This window comes from Varroa destructor, unplaced genomic scaffold (assembly GCF_002443255.2).
Source record: "Varroa destructor unplaced genomic scaffold, Vdes_3.0 BEIS01000005.1, whole genome shotgun sequence".
Classification (NCBI taxonomy): Eukaryota; Metazoa; Arthropoda; class Arachnida; order Mesostigmata; family Varroidae; genus Varroa; species Varroa destructor.
This window is the reverse complement of record NW_019211458.1, coordinates 10,145,093-10,161,232: the sequence shown is the minus strand read 5'-3', so window position 1 is coordinate 10,161,232 and position 16,140 is coordinate 10,145,093. Positions and strand designations below refer to the sequence as shown.

General features: G+C 45.0%; 1 protein-coding gene across 2 annotated transcripts in view; it reads right to left on the bottom strand.

The window, feature by feature from the left end:
• LOC111250896 (uncharacterized) overlaps positions 1 to 5,345 on the bottom strand; it is a 149,424-nt gene extending 144,079 nt beyond the window's left edge. The window contains exons 1-2 of one of the 2 annotated variants that reach the window (XM_022806826.2): positions 3,411 to 5,345; positions 1 to 2,573 (exon numbers count right to left, since the gene is read on the bottom strand). The exon at positions 1 to 2,573 is cut by the window's left edge and continues 191 nt beyond it. The gene's annotated coding sequence lies outside the window, so the exon portion shown is untranslated. The remainder of the gene's footprint in view (positions 2,574 to 3,410) is intronic. The other variant, XM_022806827.2, reaches the window with a different exon arrangement.
• Positions 5,346 to 16,140: the final 10,795 nt, after the last annotated feature.

The window sequence follows — 16,140 nt, the reverse complement described above, 5'->3', positions numbered from 1 at the left end:
CTTACTCCCTCTATACTTTTACGGCCTGACTGCTGCACAGGAAGCGAGCGCCTCGCTCCCACACTAATCATCTATAACGTAATAGTTAGCACCCCATCGCCTGTAGCGTCGCCGTCGATTCTGCTGTTATTGTCTCCGACATCGCGCACTCCTGCCGGTGCTGCTAGCGCCGATATCACAGAGCAGCATCATTAATTGACCACTAATTTTGCTTACAACTAGTTTTTTGCGATGAGCGCAATTCGAATGCTTTTCTTGTCTTTGGGAAAAATGTCTCCTGGTTAATCCTTCGTGCGATGGAACATATGCGCCGTCGAGGTGCAGCGCTGGACGAGACGCGACAACGACGACGATGATAGAACCTGTTTCCTTTCTGGTTTTTTTTTTTTCGTCACTGAGATTCGTCAGCAGTTGCGTTTCATCTTCGTTGAAGTTTCTCTAATATAGTCCTTATCCCGTTGCTGAACTAGATTTTATTCCTTTTTCGGGCACCACTACAAGCATTTCCTCCACAATACAGCAGAGGAAATGTTTGTCACAATTATTTGCGCATTCACAAAGCATTAACACATCAATGTATCCAAACAGTATTGCTTCCTTTCTCACACGATCTTTCTTACAGAGTAATCCGCAGAGAGACACATAAGCACTCACACACATAATACGCACACTTAAAGGCCATAGAAACGATCATTTTGTACATCGATCTATGTCGAGATGTTGTTAATCCAGCGAATCAATATTTTTCTGTCGCCGTTGTCATCGCCAATCGTTATCTCATGCAATTCGCTTTCTCTTAACCTTAGCAATCAATCAACTAATCGATAAATCGACGAAGTCTAACGATGACTTCGTCGAAACCCTCTTTTGTTTTCCTCTTCTTGTTTGTTTGTTTTCGATTCTTTATTATGTAGCAATGCTGTTCTGCACTGATCCTATCCGGCCTGTTAGCCTTCGTTCCTTTTTGTCCCCGTGGTGTTCGGTTCGGGCCGGCCTGACTCACTTAGCTAGAGCTAACTCAGGCCGGCGTCTGAACTCTCGACGCAGTTCAACGGACGAACGAACGGACGGACGGACGGACAAACGAACGAAATTGACCACGTATCGGCAGCACATTACACGCCTCCTTCTTCCCTTTTTCTTTGGCTGGCAATAGTCACTTGCTATGTTGTCCGACGCTTCACCACTGACTGTTGTTATGCTGCTGCTACTACTACTACAACTACTACTATTACTACCACTACTACTACTACGATTACTACTACTACTACTACTACCACCGCCACCACCAGTACTACTACAGCTACAACGACAACTGTTACTCCTGCTGCAGCAGCAGAAGCTGTGGCTTCTGGGGCCAGCAGCAAATGTCGTGGTCGTCGTCGTCGTTCCTGTTGTCAGTACTCACAACGATTTCTACTACAAAGAACAGCAGCAGCAGCAGCAGCAGCAGCAGCTGCAACGCCACCGCCATCAGCACGAGCGCCGAATGCCTTTAAACATCCTTCTCCAGAAGAAACAAGCGAGACAGGTATGACACTACACTTGTTCGTTGCTTGCCTGCCTGCCTGCCTGCCTGGCCGCTTCGCCGCTCGGTCGTCGTCGTCTGGTCTCCACTCACCGCGACAACACGGTCGTCGCTTAAACTGCAACAGCAGCAGCAGCAACAGCAGCAGCAGCAGCAGCAGCAGCAACGATGCCGGCACAGTTCTTCTCGTTCTGCAGCCGACTCTGAATGCGATGCGTCGATACTATACTAAACTGTGCCTGTGTGCGGACTGTGGCAAAAAAACGCACACCAACAACGCCGACAAGCACCATCGCTACCGTCAACCCCTATTGCTCCTCGTACTGCCGCTGACTGGCACGACTCACTGCCACTATTCGCAGTTGACAGCAACGGACACTTCGTACACAGCACTCGACGCAGAGCAACGCCACGGCAAAACAGAGTCCCACCGCTGATGATCGTAGCGGCGCGCCGTCGTCGGTCTGTTGTGCTGCTGCTGCTGCTGCTGCTATATTGCGTTATTGTCGGTAACGGCGGCGGCGCGGCGCGGCGCGGCGCGGCGCGACGTCGTAGTCGTCACACACGGTAAATTGCTTCCGTAGCGCGGTTTCTCGTAGAGCTGCTGCTGCTGCTGCTGCCGCCACCGCCGCTGTTGCTGCTGCTGCCGCCGCCGCCGCCGCCGCCGCTGCTGCTGCTGCTGCGCGGGCCGTTGTAGAGAAGAGAAAGAAGGAAGATATCGGTGACTGACTGCAGCGATGGGCAAGGGGGCCAAAAGATGGCTTTGACCAACAGCGGCAGCAGCAGCAGCGACAACAACAATGGAAAGCCAATCAGGAATCTGTTGTATACAGGGCTCAACACCTACGATCCCCCTTTGTTCTTGCTCGTTCCGGTCTTCGACACCAAATACGCCAACGTTACCACTCGAACGGATGATGACGTCGATGATATGGATTCGAATATTGACGTTGTTTAAGATGCCTGTGATTATAGTTCAGTTGTTGTTGTTGTTGTTGTTGTTGTTGACGTGTCGAATTGGCCAAACGAAGAGGCGAATGAACGGCTGTAAAGAGGCACGAACGACTACTTTGAATACGGATGCTGCGCGTATAAGAGATACATTAGAAGCATCTGAGCAAATCGACACGTTGCGTTTGTTAAGGGTGAAAGGATGGAAGTACTTCTAATTTGCGATCAGTTAGGGGCATTCATTAATCTGTAGCTGTCTGCTAATCGTCCGTAAAACGTGTCTACAGAAAAAGATTTACATTTAGAAGCAATCCTGCTGCATCTGGTTGTTTTGATTCGTTCTTAAGCAAGTGATTCGAAAAGCGACTCGGCCACTAACAACATATCATTTCCCTCTGTGAAACTCTGAATTTAAAAAGCTCCAAAAATATGGATGGCAATCGACAAAGTGGCACCCAAACGGATATGTCGAGAAGGGTGCGTGAGCGTACACGCACGCTCGCACGAACGTACACACACACACACACACACACACACACACACACACACACGCGCACACGCACACACACACAAACACACCCACAGCCACTCAGTGAGAGAAGGACGGCGTGTGGCCGGTGAGGAATAACGATAGGAGCAGGGCTGGCTAAAGTGTGAAGACCGAGATCTAACCGACATAGGTCGGACTGAGGCAACAAGGCGAACTGAGAGGCGAATCGTTAGTAACAACACTAGTTCTTGTGGCCGGGTAATTGCGGCACAACAAAGCGGACGCTTGACAAAACGCCGGATAGAGGTTCTTCTACCTGCAGGTCGTGCTTCAGCTTTTTGATATTATGATTGTTATTATTATGGCTGCTGTGAAAAATGCTCTGTTATTGACGGCGCTGCTGCTACTGTTCCTCTTGCTTGTGCTTGCACTTTTTTCTACCTTTTTTTTTTTTGTCTCCAGGCCCTTCTCAGATCAGTCGTTCTTCGATTAGTTTTTTGTTGCTCCTGCCGCCGTTGCCGTTGCCGCCGTTGCTCCGCTCAGTCCTTGGCTAAGCGAATTCGTCTTAGAAGTCGTGTCTCGATCGGCTCAAAGAAAGAACAGCTTCTTCTCTTTCTTCGTTCGCTTGTCGCCGTTGTTGCTGCTGCTGCTTTTCTATTTCTTTTTTGTCGCAATGATATTTCTTCTTGGTTTTGTCGCATTAATATTCTGCATACTCGAATAATCTTCTCGGCACTCCTCAGCGATGGCAAGTCAGTATCGTTGCCGCTGCGGCTACCAATCAGAATCGGCAACAGCAGGAGCGGTTGCGACACAAACGCAATTCAAAATGTCGACGACGATTTTATCACATCAGCGACCACCATAACGACGACGACGACGACGATGATGCTGCCTACCAGGATAAAAAAGGAGGGGGAGGAGGAAGAGGAGAAGCAGCGGCGAAGGGACGCAATTTCTTCGTGTGGCGATGTGTAAAGATGGGCTAAAGAGCGGGCAGTCCACCAACACCGTTTCGGTGACAGTTATCGCAGTTATCGACAGCCTCCGAGGTTCAGGCCGTCGGATGCTGATGAACGACAATAGTTGGCGAAGACTGATCACAGCACCGGCCGAAATCGTTGCGATTCTGCCAATAATGTTGATCGTAGGTGGCGCTGACTATGCACAATTTGTTTTGGTGCACGTCGATCCTCTACTCTTTCCGGATATTGTTTTTCTTCCGCTGCTTGTCTTTTTGTAAGTACTCGTACATTCAACGTAACGCGTTCTAATTGAGTGTATCCCTTTTTCAAAGAATAGATGTTCCGTTGACACATATAGCCTTATATCCTCTTAAACAGACTACTCATCTGTTCTTTCCCGTTTTGTATCGTTACATTTACCAGAAAGATACATCATAACGCACTGTAGCAGCTGCTAATTAGAAAAGAGCAGTAATAACGGTCGCTGTTGTTGTTCTCACTGCCGCTGAAAATTTTTTCCCTTTTTCACTGTATCGAAGACCTACCCAGTCCTTCTCCTTCTCTCTCTCTCTCTTTCTCTGTCTCTGTCTGTCTAGCGCTCGCGCTTTCTTTTTTTTTTATTTTTCGTAACGATGTGGATCAGCCCCAGCTGGGGTTAGCAGACGATTTTGTGGCGACGCTGGCTGGCAGCGGCTGCGCGAAGGGAGCGCTGTGTGGTGCGCCCCTGAGACAGCACAAGGGGAAGGGGAGGTGGGGAAGGGGGTAGTGGGGCCGTCGGCCACTGCTGCGCGAGGTGGGGTGGAGAAGACACAATAACACCCTCACGCACGCACGCACGCACGCACGCACGCACGTTCCGACCGACCGACCGACCGACTGCTTTGCTTCTAATAGAGCTGCTGCTTCTCACAGCGGTGACAGCAGTGACAGTGTCGGTAGCCGAAGAAGCGGCGCCTTATTCTTCTGCTGCCGCTGCACTGGCTGCAACAATGTTGGCGCTAAAACGGGGGAGTGGGGCCAGTAATCCAGTGCGCGCCGCTGTAGCATGAAGCGATAGGGCGGCAAGAGCTAGAACGCCGACAGCTCCAAGACGTCTGTTTAACTGTTAAATAACGGCGTTACCGTTTAATCTTTGTTATGTCGATGATGATTCATTGACATTGACGGAACTTCAATTGCACCAGAATTAAATCGCGCCACCGTGACATCTACTTATATAATAGATACGAACCAAAACAATAGCGATCACTTGAGTCGAATCTGCTAGAGTTGTGTATAATCGCTGTAGTTGTACTAGTGTCTCTAGTAGTTCCACTGTGTAGATGAGGATGGTGGTGAGCTGCGCTCAACAGACACACATACACGCACGAGCTCCGCACCTTTCAATGGCCACGAGCGATCTGCCGCCCCGTCAGCGTCCACACACACACACAGTGGGAAAGGGTAAACGAGGCGAATTGGTGAGGGCGACACTCCCCTCCTTTCTTGTATTTCTTCGCTTTCGCTCTCTATCTCTCTCTCTCCCTCTCTCTTTCTTTCTTTCTCTCTGCCCGTCTGCCCAAGCTGTGCCAGCTCCTGGCGCGGTGAGCGAGTGGCGGCGGCAGCGGCCGCCACGGCAGCAACTGTATGCAGCCTGCAGCGCAGAGCGGGCAGGCAGGCAGGCAGGCAGCCAGCCAGCCAGCCAGCCGGCCGGCCGGCCTGCCGAACCTGCTCTGCCTGCCTGAAACCAGTCGGCCGGCCTGCCGCGTTCGCTATATTTCCGCTCTTGCCGTGCTAGCCCTGTACGCGCATACGAGAAGTAGCAGCGGCGCCAACCAAGGAAGGCAGGGCGCGCGGCACTATATAGAGAATTATAGTGAGTTGAGTGGCAGCGTTGCCGGAGGCGCAGTAGCATTAGCAGAGGAGTTGAGCGATCGCCGTGGTGGTGGTAGCGGTGGCGGCTCCGGAAGCAGCAGGAAACCTCCGGCAGGCACCGTTTACTTGAACATGGTAAAGGAGGGGAGGGAGGAGGTGGACGAAGGAAACACGGGGGTGAACAGCCGGGGAGGACGGGTTGCTGGCAGTGAGAGAACAGAGAAGGAGATGGACAAACGAACGAGCGGACGAAAAAGACGCGGTGAACAGAGAGCAGTGAAGCAGGCTTGTTAAGAGCACGCACATAACAGACAGAGAGTCATACAGGAGAGGGATACACAGACACATAGACGCGACCCAGTCAGAGGAAGTATTGCAGGAACCATGGAATAATGGACAGAGGGCAACAAACGAACGACGGATGGAGCCTATGATAGAGGAGGGACGACGGATTGACGACCCTTCGTCGTGGGGCGAGCGGGCGGGCGGTTAAGCGTACGGCCAGGCAGAGGTCCACGGACAAGAGGACTCTCAGCAGCGATAGAAGCGGCAGTGAACGATAGACGGAGTTGGAAAAGAGCCTGAGGAATGGTTGTGGGAGGCTGGAGGCTGGCTTTGACGACGCAGAGCGGCTGGAATAAGCGTTGCTAAAGAAAGAAAAATAGGCGATAGAGCGACAGGCGCCTAGAATGAATTAACAGGCATGGAACATATATGATGTGTGCACTATGAGGATAGTCACTTTTTATTGTTAGTACAGAAATTTCGTTGTTCCGTTTAAGTATGCCGCAATGAGTCTGAGGCGATAATAACTATTCTAAGCATACTTCTCCAGGAATTTTTCACTATATCCATGCATAAAAATACTCATGGGTATAGTGCAATTTGCGATTTACAAATGGTAAAGGCATATAAATCGTTTGAACCGGTTAGCATTAAAAAGATCTTGACAAATAGAATATTCTATTACTATAAATTAAACAGAATTTAAAAATCGATTATGGTTGAGGTATGTTTTTGTAACCTGGACGCGAAATTGCCAAGCCTGTGCTTCTTTTTTGTGATGGAGTAAGGAAGATTCCCTTGTCATAATCTAGAGATCAATTCATATATTCGACCTGCATTCGCAAACAACGGAATGTATATGTATAAATATTTTTCTAACTACAAGTTCTGAAATACATCTCAAACTTTTTTTTACCATAGTAAGTTTTATCTGTCAACTCACAATTATTTTGTATGCCTTTGCGCGCTCTTTTAGATTGTTAAAGCTCTCTAACAAAAGGGATGAAAACAACGTGTTCCCTACTTGAACCAGTGGACCATCGGATATAGCTTTACGCAGGATAAAAACAGCAGAGTGATAAATGGGCGGATACGCTTATAATTTGTCGATTTACCAAAAAATATATTTTGAAACTTTTAGGCTCTCAAGGTACGTCTAAAATTCATCATAAAACACGATCTGTCTTTACCTGCGTACAAAAGCGGGGCAACATTGGCTTTCATAATGTGTTTGAGCAACTGGTTGTCAATTTGCTTTCCGTCGATGGTTTGTTGTTATTCTCGGCGTTACCCCCTCGACTTTCCCCATTCTCCTCCGTCCGGGAAAAGCAACTGCGACTTCTACAGCTTTCTACTACTACTCACTACGAGGTCGCCTTGAGCAGCAATTCACTCCCCCCCCGCACCCGTCCTCCCATTGGGAGCCGAGGTGGCTTCGCCCATTCCATATAGGGCGTTTCCTATATTCCTGCCAACCCCTCTGGCCCTCAGACACCCCGTCACCGGGTAAAGTTATGAGGAGTTGGCAGTTCGAAGGATGCTTTGGCTAGACTAGAACCAGCATTAGCTTCGGTGCCGGCCCGCTAGGGTCGTTATGAAGCGACTAAAGGTAGCAAAACGAAGGACTAGGCAGTGACGGCAACCACTAGTACTACTACTGCGCGCCGTTAGGGCAATGCTTTTGCTGTTGGTAGCGATATGCCACGCTCTACCGTGTCGCACAGAACCCTGTCGGCGATTCATACACGGGCACCCATCCTGAACGAAACCGGACAAAATCATCCAACAAGACTACTACCTCCTAATTTCCCCTCAGCTCCTTTACCTGGTGGCGGATGCGAGCAACGCAGAACATCGTGTCTTCGCTCGTTCTTCCATTGCTGGCCGAGTTGCTAGTTCCGTTGTGTTTGATGTGAACTGCTGCGTTACCGGTTCTTGTTCTTATCTTCCTTATAGAATAGCCGGCGTCTCCGTCGTGGGATTGCGAAGTGGCTCACTCACTCTCCGTCCCCCGTGGTTGATCTTTTCAGGTCCTCACTCTGATGGCTGAGGCGAACCCAGGAACGCTGGATTCTGTTTTTCCCCCCATATTTTCCCATACTTCTACTACTCCCGTTGCCAGCTCTTTGCGAATGTGAGCGTTCCGTTCCCAACGCGCTCGCAGTCGTGGCGGTGTTGAAGATGGATAATAGCATGCCCGTGTCTCTTCAGTACCCGACGGGCTGTTTATCCGTTCGGCCGTCTGGTCGTCTATAGTACAGCGCTGTGCGGACACTTGGCTGTCTGATGTGTACGCCGTTGATGTGCAGATTTGTCTAATGTGTATATGTGTTTGAGTCTTCGCTTTGCGTACCAGTGGTTTATTGGTATATATAGATGTGTATATCTGTGTTCCTTACGCAGGCTTCACATACTTGAGTCCGTGTATGTGTATCATCGGACATTTATTTATGTAGGCACATATGCACATGTTTATTTGCGTTTGTGTGCGTCTATCTGACCGCTGTCCTGCTCTCACTACCTGAAGGGAAAGCAAGATGTAGCAAATTGAAGGAGATCTATAACAGAAATGGATACAAAGTTGCCTAAAAAGAGGAGCATTAACAATATTCTAAAATGACTATGATATCAAAAACAACGACGGCCAGCTTATTAGCAATGGGAAAGGATGTCGACGTTAACGACAACTTCTCCGACGACCACAACCGAAATGGGAACATTAATAGCTAACTAGTTGAGGCACATAAAATAGAGGGGGATCAAGGGGTTACACGGGGGAGGAGCAGATACTCACGCGGAGTTATTAATAAATGGGATAAGTGCATGGCAGGGGGTTAAGCTAAAACAACTTGCTACATATAACGAGCGCAGACAAATACATACGTATTCAATATGACACACGCGCATATAAGAATACACAGACTCATACACAGAGAGCAATACAAAAGATGGGTAGATCTTGCTGTAAAAGCTTTAAGGCTTAGGCTGTTGTTTGCTGAGCGTGGAGGATTTGATTCTGTTTGAATCAGCCCTAAAACGTGGTTCATTTATGTAATAGATAATAATGAATTGAATGCATATAATTGCGATGTAATTTTTTTCGCCTACCAGGGCTTATCTCACTGCCATATTAGCGTATCTGTTTATTAGACGCTCAGATAAGCAGAACTATCAAGAGTACCCGAACACTATATCTAATGATAGCTTGAGCTCCGGTAGCAACTTACTGTCCTATGCACGACGAGTTTATATTGTCGAATTATTTGGCGTTTCGCAACATACGCCTTGCCATTTTTTCTCACTGTAATCGTGGACGGATCTTTGTAAAGAACTGATCTTCGAATGTTCGAAGTACTTCAACAGAGTTCGATGTTCCAATAGCTGAATCTGTAAGTCGACCTCGAAAATCCGACAACAATGTGCCGACTGGTCTATTTGATGGAATTCGTAGAACCTAGTAGGTCGCAGGCGGCATCAATAGAATCCATCCCAACGAACATAATCTGTTTATCCAGGGTTTCGCGTATGATAAGTATGCAGCTTAGTTCGCTCGAAGTGAAGCTTATGAAGCTCGGCATAGCAATTCAAACAAGACGCATGCCACCCAGGCATTACAGTTACTAGACAGTGCCGTGTTTGACATCAGCTGCATGTCTCTGAGAAAGATGTCCCGACAAGCCGTAAGGTCGTCTATACAAATATTTATAATTGCGAGCTCTAGTTCAGGACATTTGCCGAATTGAAGGTAGTGCGTTTTGGTCTGCCCGGCCCAGCTTGAATTGTCTTTATGAGAGAGCGTATTCTAAGTGAAACCCTATTCGTAACCAGTGTTGATGTTTGCATTTTAGAAAACCTGCTAAAGCTCACACATCATATCGTCGAGTATTTTCGGTCGTCAGAGCACAGAGAATCTCAGCCCATCTAGCGCTTACATATTCAAAGTTTTTTGGACCAAAAGCTCAGAAGCTTGAAAAGAATTCATGAACATTTAACTATATACATTTCTATACTGAACCCATAAGCCGCACTATAATTCACAAGTAAGTACCTTATCCACGATACTGCCTGTTCAACATCGGACGTCGGTTTGAAATTGACCTTTCTAACTTCGCTCAGAAAAGCCACTAGAACTATCATAAAAAAAATATGCTCCTTCGGTGATACGAATTATATAACGACGATTATGGGTCGCGCAGTGAAACATGGTATTCGATCAACGGAAATGCTTGACTCGTGCGAATTGCTACTTGTACATATAGGGAAATCGGCGGCTCAATTTGAAAAGAGTCACTCACGCAAGCCTGAGCTGCGTGCTGCTTAGTCACTCATTCCGATGATAGTCAGTCGTATAATACCATACTGTTTTTAGTAGCAGCATTACGATACAGGCGGCGGTATTGATGTGGCTACCGCAATAATGGGATTCGGCTGGCTGCTCCCGGAAGGTAGATACTTCATCTGTGCGATGGTACGACAGCCATCGTCGTCTACAGAGGGGTACGGGAGGGGATAGCAAGGGGGTCGGTCACTTGGATTTGAGGGTACATCTGGTCTCTGGGTGTGCGCAGCTATGGCCGTCGTCCGTATGACTCAGCACGCTGTCAGTGCACTGCGATATGATGTGCTTCAGATAATGTAGGCGATCCATGGGTAGTTCTACCGATTCTTTGTCGGTTCTGACAACTTTCTCGACTCTACGAGAGAGAGAGAGAGAGAGAGATTTGAGAGAAACTTCAGTAAGTTCAGTCTATAAGACAAATGTGAAACAGAAATAAAGTTTTGCAGCTAAGCAGTTTAAACAATACCAAACTGTATCTGCTAAATCTATTATTACGTACTGATGTAATTCTAATAATAGCAAATAACCGTAGAGTACAGTGTGGTATGCAGATAAAACGATATTCGAAGTAATAAGATCTTGTTTGTTTTTTAAATCATTAGAGATAAACTTTTAAAAAATATATATAGATTTGTTTGAAAATACATTTTGAGAAATTAAAATTTTTTCTTTTATATATAAGTGTTTTCTTATATTTTTGTCGACTGGTCCTTCTGAGTTTATTTATTGCAAATGTAGAACAATAGGACAATGAACAAACAAACCACTGATAACTATTATGTATACGGGATCGACTTCGCATGTAGAGATAAAGTAATCTACTTAGTTGTTATTATATGAAGTTTACGGTTCAAGTACGTAACTTTCCTACTACTGGTCCCATATTTCAAGGCCAGTTACTTATCGTTGACAATAGCAATAAAATTGTTCATCGTTTTAAAAATTAGAAAGACTGTGGGGATATCGCTATACGGATACGATTCGTGCAGGAGTTTTCAAGGGGATTATTAATGCCAAGGATCTCTGACAAATACCTTTTTAGCACCAGCCAGGTTAGAGAATATAGGGACAAAAGTCTGAAAAGTGAAGAAAGATTTAAGTTGGGTTTTTTTTATCCTCTGCGCCACTGCTTATGCTGCCTCCGCTTCCGCAAGTGCTGAAAGAAAGGATTATATCTTTTCAAGGAGTGGTAGTCGTCTCATGGAACGTTCAACGTGCCAGTTTGCTAGATCAATCGTTGTGAAAATGGCAAAGGTTCTTCTAATGGCGACTATTCTTATAGGTTCACAAGAGGTCCAAAAACGTCTGCGACACGTGTGTATACTTTGAAAACGGAAGAAGGACGCGACAGCCAATAACGACAGGAATAGATCGAGAGGAAAGAGGGGAAATTACATGTGTCAGTGAATATTTTATCAAGCGAATCTGCTCGACTATATTCTAGGCAGCATAGATTCTTAGTGGAGAGTTTAGTCTAGAATGTTGTTTGTTTTAATAACATTTCCTTATCCACGGCCATTGGCGCTCAGAATATTATTCGCCCTAATAAGTGGCATCCATGATAATCCGATCCAATAATTTTATCACGGTCATGAAGCGCGGCATGTTTGATCATCTGGCACGTTTGCTCTACGTTTTTTTGTAGGCGCCTATCGGGCCCTAGGCAAACGTTACAAATTGCTTTAGTATCAGTATTACTAACAACTGCTCATGGGAAGTTGTGTGTGCTAGTTAGAGCAGTTTGTCTCTCTTCATCTCTTGTCCAAAGGATGCAGTTACCTACAATATATACGGTGGATACTGGATTCGTGGCTCATCAGTAGCATAATAATAAACCTGTTACTGTCAAACCGTTGATTTCCGAAAAGCTGGCCAAAATACAAGAAGGAAAGATGAAAGATTTGTGTGATCAAAGGGTAACAGAAGCAAGCACACCTTTGCTGAAGGCGTATGAGGTAATGCTGCACAGTACTGGGGTCTGACGTTCGTCACTAGGTGAGTCAAAAATTCTTCATAGCTTCGCGAGGTATCCTTTCACACAAGGTAAAAGGTTTTTGGCTATAAAAAAAACATAGGGCACGTCGATAGGGCTGGATAGCTGGCAAACAGAGATTACAGGTAATGCTAAGCGTGATAAGCGGTCCAATCATTTAGCTCACTGCTTTCCGATGTAAACCAGACGCTGAGAACCAGTATTAGATACCCCGAAGGTATATAGATAGCGTAAGGCGAGGGATGTCATTGGACAATAAGAGCCCGCCACTGCAGGCTCGCGTAGGTCTTCTGTCTTTTCTAACTGGAGCAGTAGTTGAGCGGTTATGCAAGCGATCGCACAGTGATTCCAAGGGAAGAAAGCACTCGTTCCGTTTGTTCTGCACAGAACAATGCAGATACATTGTTCCAATACATTACAATTGAAGGGAAACATGTCTTGTTTCTGTTTTCAGTACCAGAACGTAATCGGTGATACACTGGCGGTCGAAAATATTCTAACCTTTACCCTTACTACTGAGCATCGGTTAGAGTTCGTTGATATAGTAACGATGCTTCGGCTCAATTCAGTCCTATCAGTCAACGGCAACCTACATGTGTTAGCATGCGACCAATCAGATCGCATCAATATAGAAAATGATGTGAAATTATAACGTCAAACTTTTCATTTAATATCGATTTATCTTCGTTTCTATGACGAAAACTAGCTAGAACAAACAAATACAAGCTCCCTCTTCGTTCGGCGACTTCCTATGATCTTTCTATGGGCTCTACATTATAAGCGCACTGCGCGAATCATCAAACCTACCGTAGCTCTCCACACAGACATATTCGTATAGCGTGTCCGAAAAGTTCGAAATTATGCCAGAAAAAGGCCTGTTCTATACAGTTGAAACAAATAGCTTTCAAATAGTTTGTATCGAAGATTTTTCCGGTACTAAACAAAGCCTGTTCCATGAACCGACCTTGCGACTACACTGATTCCCGTACGGATTATTTAACATGACCTCTCTTCTCAAGACCGAATCGCAACCAGTAAATAACTTGTATATAAATTGCTTGCAAATACAACATATTTTGACTTGTGTATAAAGTTAACTAGATGTTGCTCCGCGAACAGGCAATGGCCGAAAACGGCTCAAAGAATGCTCAAGCAGACGTACAGTATCGTTCATTTACATAGATGTATAAAAAACTGCACACTTATGTTAATATAAAATAGGTAGGTGCATGACTATCCGTGCGATGAGCGCAGGACAACCGTCGGCCGATTATATCATGCGTGTCTTTGCCGGAAGAGTTGGACCTCAGTTGCGGATGAATAAACAAAGGAGACAGGAGTCGACACCGTTACAGGGAGAGAAATAGACAGGACTACTAGCTGTATTGAGACTGTATTCAGCTGCTGTTGGTTCTTTCCAGTCTGAAGCGGGGCAAGTTGAGGCAGGGATAATGATGAGGGTACCTCACCACAAATATCTAGACTTCGCAAACATGAGTGGACCTCACATATATACACACATATATATATATATATATATATATATATGTGTGTGGTTTCATGAAGCTCCACCCGTACATTGGCAACCGATTTGAGAAACTGCACAGCACGACGCAAAGCAGTGCTACCTTTTGTCGTCATTCCAGCGTGACTTGATACTGCATTAATATTTACCTGTGTCTAGAATGATGATACCTGTTTGTCGATTATGCCTACTATGACTGCCACCACCTTTACGCGTTTAGGTTTCGATAGAGCAGCGATCTTGTCTAAAAAACACTGACACAGCTGACAAGAAGAGAACAAGACCAAATATATATATATATATACGTATAGCGCAATCGGTAGGAAAAGGGCCAGAGGCAATGATCAGAGGGCTTTTTTCTGAGGCAGTTGCGCTCTAGTGGATAGTAATGAGACATTAGCAAGGAAGCCAACTGTGCAATGCATTTGTTCACATTGAAAATCATAAACGATACTATAATAAGCACTTTTAAGCTTATCGAAAATGCCATACACCGTTTGCTCCGACTATATTTCACGTACTATTAAATATATATATATGGGATATAAAATGAAGATAATTTTATATCCCATATACATAAATGAATCTTCAGGTACGATAAAAATCTCCGACCAAGAATATATCTAAGCTACAGAAACTAATATTGTATGTATGTCAATCAACATATCATAGTGTCTATTGGACCTATATTAGCAGACTTTGCATCAAGCATAAAGCTTAGTCATACTTGTTCAAACCGTTAAAATCCAAATATATATATAATTTATAAAGAAATTTTAGATTAAAATTATACAATTCTTCATTTATGCATTTAGATATCTGGTGATCCGTCTCATGATCATCTCCGTCACCTATTTGAACGACTCATTTATATGCTAATAAAATTCTAGACCTTTTTGTTATTTGCTCTTCTGCTCAAAGCTGGCCTTTTACTGTAGTCGGATCAAAGTGATTTTTGATAAATTTCAATGAGTCTCAATCAAAAGTGAAAGAGAGATGAAATCGAGTGGATAGATATTTTTTTTTTTTACTAAAGCAAATTTGCTTCTTCCATCCCATTTGACGTAATTTTCATTTGAGTAATTTTTTGGTTTTTTTTTTGCTCTCTCTGCCTCTTTTAGGCCGGCTTTTCGATGAGCCTTTTCAACGTGTCGATGGTGAAATTGTTAGAACAAAAGCGGACTATAGTTTGGTGAATTTTTTATTGAACACTTTGTTCTACTGACGAAATGGCAATCGAATGTTTATATAAAGTATGATGAAAAAGGAGGTTGTTCTTGAGTCCGATCGAAGGCTCTCTCCGAGTTTTTGATCCTAATTAAGGCAAATTACAAATGGCATATGCGACGCATGTTCCTTTATTCAAGTTTCAGTTTCACCATTGAATCTATTCCCCAGGGGACATGAACTGCACATGGTGTTTTACGCAAGGGCGGCTGTTCTTGAAACCCATCGATAAACTTCGGGCTGGTAGCAAGCCAAGAAAACTTACGAATCCAAGAGCTTGGAACGGCCAAAAACTCCACTAGTGCAAACGCAAAAAATCTCAAAAACATTAACTGTTGATACTTAACTGGATGAGCTGGTTATCCATTGATACTCTTTACTCTAAAACGGCCGTTGATTTTTATGCCAAAAAGCCGAGTACACCAAAAATGGCTTCTTTAAATAACTTTTCGAGTCTTTAAAACTGAACCCTATCGAGTATTTCTCAGTTTGCCTCATAAAGGTCTTTCTCAGATTTTTCAAAAGTCATCAAAATTGACAGTAACGCAAACTGTCACTTCCGGGCGGGTCCATACATATTGAGAGGTCGGAGAGACATTGATCAGGCAGTTTTTCCAGCTAGATGGCTCTCAGGCCCTGTGCCCTAGGTAATATGTCACGTTGCGTCGGCGTTGGTGTCGCTTGAATGTTGAATATTTGACACCCGTAGAGTAGCTAAAATTGGTCGAATACCTTTATTCGGACTTAAGATAAATTACTCCTACGATGAATGAAAGTTTTGTGATAGTATTATGATAAACGAAAAAATGCTACCCTGACTTATAAAACCATTGTATTGTTGTTGTTTCTGGTTAAGATGCGTTATTACAAACAAAAAAAAAAACTGGCCCATAAATGGATGCTGTTGCTTACGTTTTGGAAATTCCTATGCGAAAGATGCCCCCCGTAGTGATCGACCATTTATCCAAAAAATGGATAAAATC